The following is a 7762-nucleotide window of genomic DNA, read 5'->3' as shown; positions in this document are numbered from 1 at the left end:
GTGTGTATGAGTTTAGTAATTGGAAAGTAACATATTTATTTTATATATTTAATCATAGAAAGATATAAAACATGAGCTTCATATCACACAACGAGCTTTTAGAAGTTTGATTCGTCTCTTAACGTTGTTCATGTGCATTTGATCTTTAAAGTCAATCATCAAAAACCTTTCACTTTTTAAAAGTTAGTTTTCCTCATAATTTAATGGTGTTTATAATAACATAGTCGGTTTCTATTTGACATCATCAAAACTTGTTAAGCACATAAAACCACAAAGGAATCTTCCTCCATTACACAAGTATGCCAAAGATTTTATTAACTCATCTTAAAGTTAATGTTAAATATAATTGTTATGATGATTATCTTTTTTTATAATTCCTTTTTGTATCGACAACTTGCGAGTAACCATAATTCACTTCTTGAAAGGAACCTCTCATTGTAATTTATTATTTTCCTATGGAATAATTCCTCGATTGGATGCTTATAGTAATGCAGAGTGTCTTGAAACTCAACAATGTCACTCGTTGGTGCATGTTTTTTTGACTCTTCGTTGATCCCATGGAAAAGTAAGAAACAAACAAAGTTTTCTAAATCATCCATCGGATCTGAGCATCCTACTAGTTTTGCTACTAGTTCTGAAATAATTTGACACCTCTCTATAATTTATTTTCAAATTAAATTTATTAAAACATATAACATGGATACTGAAATTGAATTTGAAATTTAGACAAATTTAAATATTATAAATTGAAAAAAGAAGAAGACAACTTAAATAAAATTGTACAAGTAAAGGAAGACTATATTCAATAGCTGGAGAACTATCACTATTAAAGCCATATGGATCTTATTAGTTTCAATTAAAGTAATAATTAGTTTCAGGTGAGCTTTCTACTACAATAACATTGAGGTTCAAGTTTCTACTTCCTAACATTAATTGAACTGAAAACTTGTAAGTTACTTCCTAACATGAATTGAACTGAAAACTTGTTAGTCAAGAACTTTGAAGTTTGAACGGTCTTAGAAGTATAAAGAGGACCTTGATGGTTTTTTAGTCTTTGTTTTAACAAGTTATGGAATTTTCAATGCGGTTGAAGTGTCATCTTGTGCTTGCCACTAAAGTTCAACAAATGAAAAATTGGTAAAGAGAGCAAAGTGCTTCAAACTTGACAATGATTGAAAAATATTCATCATTGAATTGCAGCTGGCACTTAATAAAGTTTTAACCTTAGTTTTTACTCTTTTTTTAACCATAAAAAGAAATTTGCACTTCTTAGCTTTTCTTTGTCGGTTGCTTGCTCACGACATGTTATCCTATGAGTTACTTCTTTGACACAGAAACGTTGTGGTAACTCATACAGTCTAGTGATCAATAATACTTGGTAAAAAGCTTGCTAGCAACACTTCAAATGCTTCGTGTATCATTTGCTTTGGTCAAAGGATTAAAGTATCAAAATGGCATGTCACAATATTGGTGATTAATTACTACCTTCATTTGTAAAAGTATGTAGAGTTCTCTTGAAAAATATTTGTGTTTCTTTATTTTTGGGATGATAAGGAAGAAATAAATGTTTTAAAATTCCATATTACATGATATTACAAAACAAATGTTGTGTTGAAGTCATAATCACTTTTAGTAATTACCGATACGTTAGACTAAGTTTTCATTTGTCTAATAATCTGATATTTGGGTTCTCAATGGGACAAACCACAAGGATGTGTAATTATCATACTACAATAAAAATGAGTTTAGGTGACAAAAGTCATAATAAAAAACAAAATATTGTGGTGATTAAGTGTGGAGTATGTGATCGTTGCCTATTCACGATGTTTTTTTTTTACTTTTGACCATGAAACAAAAAATCTGACTATAGATGCCACTAACCATGGACAATGGATGACTTACGTTTGTCATAAACAAATAAGTATTAGGTGATCAAAAGTCTATTATTATTAATTACGATAAGGTAACTTAAGCATTATCAAATAGATCACAACCTCAATCCATTTTTATAAAACTAAAATCGTTCCAACAAAATCAATTGTGTATTTTCATTTGAACAAACATTTTGAAAAATTGCTCTTGCAATAATAACACATTTCTAACGTGACCACTAACTAATTAAATAATCCAATATGCAACGCAACACCTAATTAAGACTTCTTTCAATAAAAATTAAATCATATTGGATGACGACCATAGTTATATCCTTATTAATACAACACATATTAAGGTTACAAATACAATCAACTTTGTCGACCATTCATATGTAAAAAGTGTAGCAAGAAAATGGCACGTTGATAGGTCGCAATAATTCTATCAATGTAGTTAAAAGAGTATCATTCGCCGAGGACTATTTGAATTATCAATTTTTGTATATTTGGTGATTAGCTCAAACAGTTTTATTTAAAATATTGTGAATGCTTTAAAATTTTCTTAAAAAATAGCCTTAGGGTCGTAATTATCTTCCAATGATTTACTCATGTAAAACTCTTGTTTTTTTTATGTTATGAGAATACTAATTTTTAGAAAATGAAATAGATAAATATAATCATATCTCCTTTCAAAATATATGATCGTCTTTTGAATCAATGAATCACCTACTTTCGAAGAGTAATCCATTTGTTCATGATCCTTTAAGAAAAGCTACTTTTTTAAAAGGATTTTTTTGTTTAAACAAAAATCACTTTCATGTTTTGGCTTAATCGTGTGGCATTTTTAGCACATATATCAATATACCCTTTCAGTGAATCGACGGATATTTAATGCTACCTCTACTTCCGTAGAGAGATATACAACGCAATCGTACAATTTCTCATAACAAAATTTGAATTAAGAGTCTACATAAGGTTTTGTATTTGGACATTCCTCACGATTGTTGAATCATAGTTCCTTGTGTCAAAGCAGGTTGCTCGACAAAACAAGAAAGTGTCGAACCACCTAGTGTGTTGAGTTATGTTAGTGTCGAAGTATCGAAGCATGTTGCTTCACACAGGATTTCGACTTGGGCCTATTTAAGTAGTGTTAGCTATGTTGGATTTTGACTTGAGGTCCAAGTTAACCTAAATCTATAAATAGAGGGAGTAACCCTTATTTTTGTAATGAAGTGAATATAGTATTCATAACATTGTATTTACAGTATTTTGCAGTTGCAAAGTGAATAACAAGTTTTCCACAGTTTGTGGGCAAAGAGAAACTCTGCAAAATTTTAATTCTTCTTCTCCTTGGTCGTTCTTTACACTCTTTCTTTCTCCTTTTTCTTCTCTTTTCATTGTTATTATGTGGGTAATGACAATCTTGTCCATCAAGATTGATTGAAATTCTCCATAGATTTTGGAGGATTTCCAACATCTCGTATCAAGAGCTTAGGTTTAATCGATTTGTGAGAAGAAAATCACCATGGCAACGAATCATCCAAACGGGTATTTTCCAGTAAATCTTCTTATTCTCAAGAACAACAATTATGAGAATTGGTGCAAGCAGATAAAGGTTGTGTTATGTTATCAAGATCTTTGGGATCTTGTGAAGGAAGGAGTAGCAACGCTTGCAGAAGATGAGACAGATCAAGAAAAGGCTGCACATAAAGAATTGAAGAAGAAAGATTATAAAACTCACTTTATAATCCATCAATGTGTTGATGCATATAAATTTGAAAAGGTTAGTGATGCAGAGTCAGCGAAAGAAGCATGGGAAATTCTGGAGAAGTCATTTGGAGGTGCGGAGAAGGTGAAAGATGTGAGGTTACAAACTCACAAAAGAACGTATGAATTGCTTCAGATGGAAGACAATCAAAGCATAAATGATTTCTTCACCAAGGTTACGAAACTAGTGAATCAAATAAAGGTATGTGGAGAAGTGTTGACATCAAGATCTGTTGTTGGGAAGATCTTGAGATTATTGGCTCCAAAGTTCGATCACGTGGTAGTATCCATAGAAGAGTCAAAGGATTTGTCAAAATTGACAAAGGAAGAGCTTCAAGGGACGCTTGAATCTCATGAACAAAGAATGGCTGAAAGAGTTGCAGGAAAGTCGAAGAGTGATATGGCTTTGTAGGCTCAATCAGCAAAAGAAAGAAAAGGCAAAGGAAGATGGAATGGCAACAAAGGCAGAGGAGGTTACAACAATTCGACTGGTTGAAATCAATAAGAAGGAAACTGGTTAAATCAGAGAAAACACTAGAACTAAGGCAACCAAAAAGGTGGTGTTACAGGTAGAGGAAGAGGTGGTGGTCAAAAGGCAGACAATAGTCACATTTAGTGTTACAATTGTCAAAGGTATGGTCATTATTCTAGTGATTCTCCATAAAAGCATATAAATCAAGAAACTTATGCAAAGCTGGCGAAACATGAAGAAGAAGAGACGTTGCTGATGGTTACAACAAGAGATGAAGAGAGATTCAATGACCAATGGTACTTGGACTCAGGATGCTCATCACACATATCTGGAAGAAAAGATTGGTTTGTCAACATAAAGCCCTCAATGAAGAACATGGTGAAATTTGCAAATGACAACACTCTAGCAGCTGAAGGTGTTGGTGATGTTCTGATTATGAGGAAAGATGGAAAGAGGTCAGTAATTTTAAATGTGTTATACATACCTGGCATGAAGAACAATTTGCTCAACATAGGGCAGTTAGTCTAAAAGAACTACAAAGTGTCGATCAAAGACAAGATGATGAGAGTTCTCGACTCAAATGGAAGGTTGATCTTGAAGGCTCCAATGTCTCAGAATAGAACCTTCAAGATTGAACAAAATGTGATGGAGCATAAGTTCCTTGCAATAGCAACCAACAAAGATGAATGGATATGACATTATAGACTTAGCCATCTCAATTTCAAAGACATCAGAGATTTGAAGATAAAAATATATGGTTTCAGGATTACCAGAAATCAACATTCCAAACGAAGTGTGTGAAGAATGTGTGCAGGAAAATCATCATAAGAACAACTTCAGTAAGGATGCAGGAAGCAGGTCGAAGGCAATTCTTGAAGTCATATACTATGATGTATGTGGTACTCTCCAGGTAGATTCGATTGGAGGTAACAAATACTTTGTTACATTCTTAGAAGATTTCAGTCGAAAACCATGGTCTTACCTGATCAAGAAGAAAAGTGAAATGATCGAGGTATTTTCCAAGTTTAAATCTATGGTCGAAAGACAGAGTGGTCGAAAGATCAAGACTTTGAGGACTAGTGGTGGTGGAGAATATGTGTCGAAAGACTTTGATGCATTATGTGTAAAAGAAGGGATTATGCATGAGGTGGTGCCACCCTACACTCCACAACAGAATGTAGTCGCAGAAAGGAAGAATAGAGCCATCATGAATATGGTTAGGAGTATGTTGAAAGGCAAGCATCTACCCAAAGAATTATGGGGAGAATTTTGTATGTCTAAAGTGTGAGTCTCTCTCTTTCTAAATTGTCCAACTTAAAAGATTCCTTGAAAGATATGAAAAAGGACAAATTGGTTTGGAAGGGGTTCTTAGCCAACAAAGGTACTCAAATGACAAAAGTGGACTTGGTTACTCAAAATTTTCTAAACCAAGTTCAAATAAAACTATCTTTGTTAGGCCTAAGGATCAATCTCCAAAAGAAATAGTCAACACACCAAAAGTTGTGCATCAACGTCCTAAAAAGAAAAGGTTTACAAAGAAAAAGTCTTATGTTCCTAGATATAAAACCAATTTTGAACCAACTTGTTTTTATTGTGGTATTATTGGCCATACACCTAATGCTTGCTATGTTAGAAACTTTAGTGTAGCAAAGGGGAATTATGTATGGGTTGAGAAAGGTACTAATTATGAAGGACCCAAAGCAATTTGGGTACCTAACAAAACTTAATTTTGTTTTGTAGGTATGCTTGAAGGCCACATCAAATCTTTGGTACTTGGATAGTGCGTGCTCCAAGCATATGACTGGTGATGTGCACAAATTTTCAGATCTAATGCTTAAGACCAAGGGTTATGTTACTTATGGAGATAACAACAAAGGAAGAATTCTTGGCATAGGCAAAGTAGGTGCACCAAATTTCATATCCATCGAAGATGTGCTATATGTCGAAGGACTAAAGCACAACCTCTTAAGCATAATCTAACTTTTTGACAAAGGATTCAAAATAAGGTTCACAAAAGATGAATGCTTAATTGAAGACGAAGTCACACAAGAGGTAATGCTTATAGGTAAGCGAATTAATAATATTTTCATGATTTCCCTTGATGATGTTTCTTTGAAGGTTAAGTGTCTTGTGGCAAATAACAACGACTCATGGTTATGGCATAAGAGATTTTCCCAAATTCACATGGAGCACTTGAATAAGTTAGTAAAACACGACCTTGTCATTGGATTGCCAAAGATAAAATTCATCAAAGGTAGACTTTGCGATGCTTGTCAAAAGGGGAAGCAAACCAAATCAACTTTCACATCCAAGAATGTGGTGTCCACTTCTAGGCCACTACAATTGTTACATATGGACTTATTTGGTCCATCTAGAACAAGAAGCTTCGGAGATAACTTATATGCTTTAGTTATTGTTGATGATTATTCTAGATATACTTGGACATTATTTTTAGTGCAGAAAAGTGATGCATTCAAAGCGTTCAAGAAGTATGCAAGAAATCATTAACAATTGCCTCCATAAGAAGCGATCATGGTGGAGAATTCCAGAATACTTCTTTTGAATAATTTTGTGAAGATCAAGGAATATTTCACAACTTCTAGGCTCCAAGGACTCCTCAACAAAATGGAGTAGTTGAAAGAAAGAATAGGTCATTGGTGGAACTTGCAAGAACAATGCTTAGCGACTCAAATCTTCCTAAGTATTTTTGGGCGGATGCGGTTAGCACGACATGTTTTGTAAGTAATAGAGTTAACATAAGACCTATCCTAAAGAAGACTCCATATGAACTCTTCAAAGGAAGGAAACCCAACATTGCTTTCTTTCATATCTTTGGATGCAAGTGCTTTGTCCTTAACAATGACAAAGACAACCTTGGTAAGTTCGACGAAAAATTGGATGAAGTTATTTCAAATGGACGTCAAAAGCGCCTTCTTGAACAGCTACATCAACGAAGAAGTCTACGTCAAACAACCCCCGGGCTTTGAAGACTTCAAGTATCCTTCACATGTATACAAATTGAAGAAAGCGCTTTATGGATTAAAACAAGCACCAAAGACATGGTATGATCGTCTAAGTAATTTTTATGTGAAAAAGGTTTTGAAAAAGGCAAAGTAGACAAGACTTTATTTATCAAGAAGATAAAAGGGAACACCTTACTTGTTCAAGTCTACGTAGACGACATAATCTTCGGTTCAACCAACAAAGAACTATGTGAAGAATTTGCGTTGATAATGCAAGGTGAATTTGAAATGTCTATGATGGGAAAGATGAACTACTTCCTTGGATTGCAAATCAAGCAACTAAAAGACGGAATCTTTATCAACCAATCGAAGTATTGCAAAGAGTTGTTAAAGAGATTTGAAATGGATGGTTGTAAAGCAATGTCAACACCAATGGGCTCCGGAACCTACGTTGATCAAGACGAATCGGGATGTGTCAATTGATATTACAAAGTATCGAGGTATGGTTGGTTATTTACTATATTTGACGGCAAGCCGTCCTGACATAATGTTTAGCGTGTGTTTATGTGCTCGCTTCCAAGCAAATCCAAAGGAGTCACATCTCACGGCGGTCAAAAGAATCATGAAGTATCTCAAAGGAACAACCAACGTTGGCTTATGGTATCCTAAAGGTAGTGTTTGTAAGTTAA

This window comes from Lathyrus oleraceus, chromosome 3 (assembly GCF_024323335.1).
Source record: "Lathyrus oleraceus cultivar Zhongwan6 chromosome 3, CAAS_Psat_ZW6_1.0, whole genome shotgun sequence".
NCBI classification, from domain to species: domain Eukaryota; kingdom Viridiplantae; phylum Streptophyta; class Magnoliopsida; order Fabales; family Fabaceae; genus Lathyrus; species Lathyrus oleraceus.
The sequence above is the reverse complement of the archived record's forward strand: the minus strand, read 5'-3'. Positions refer to the sequence as shown.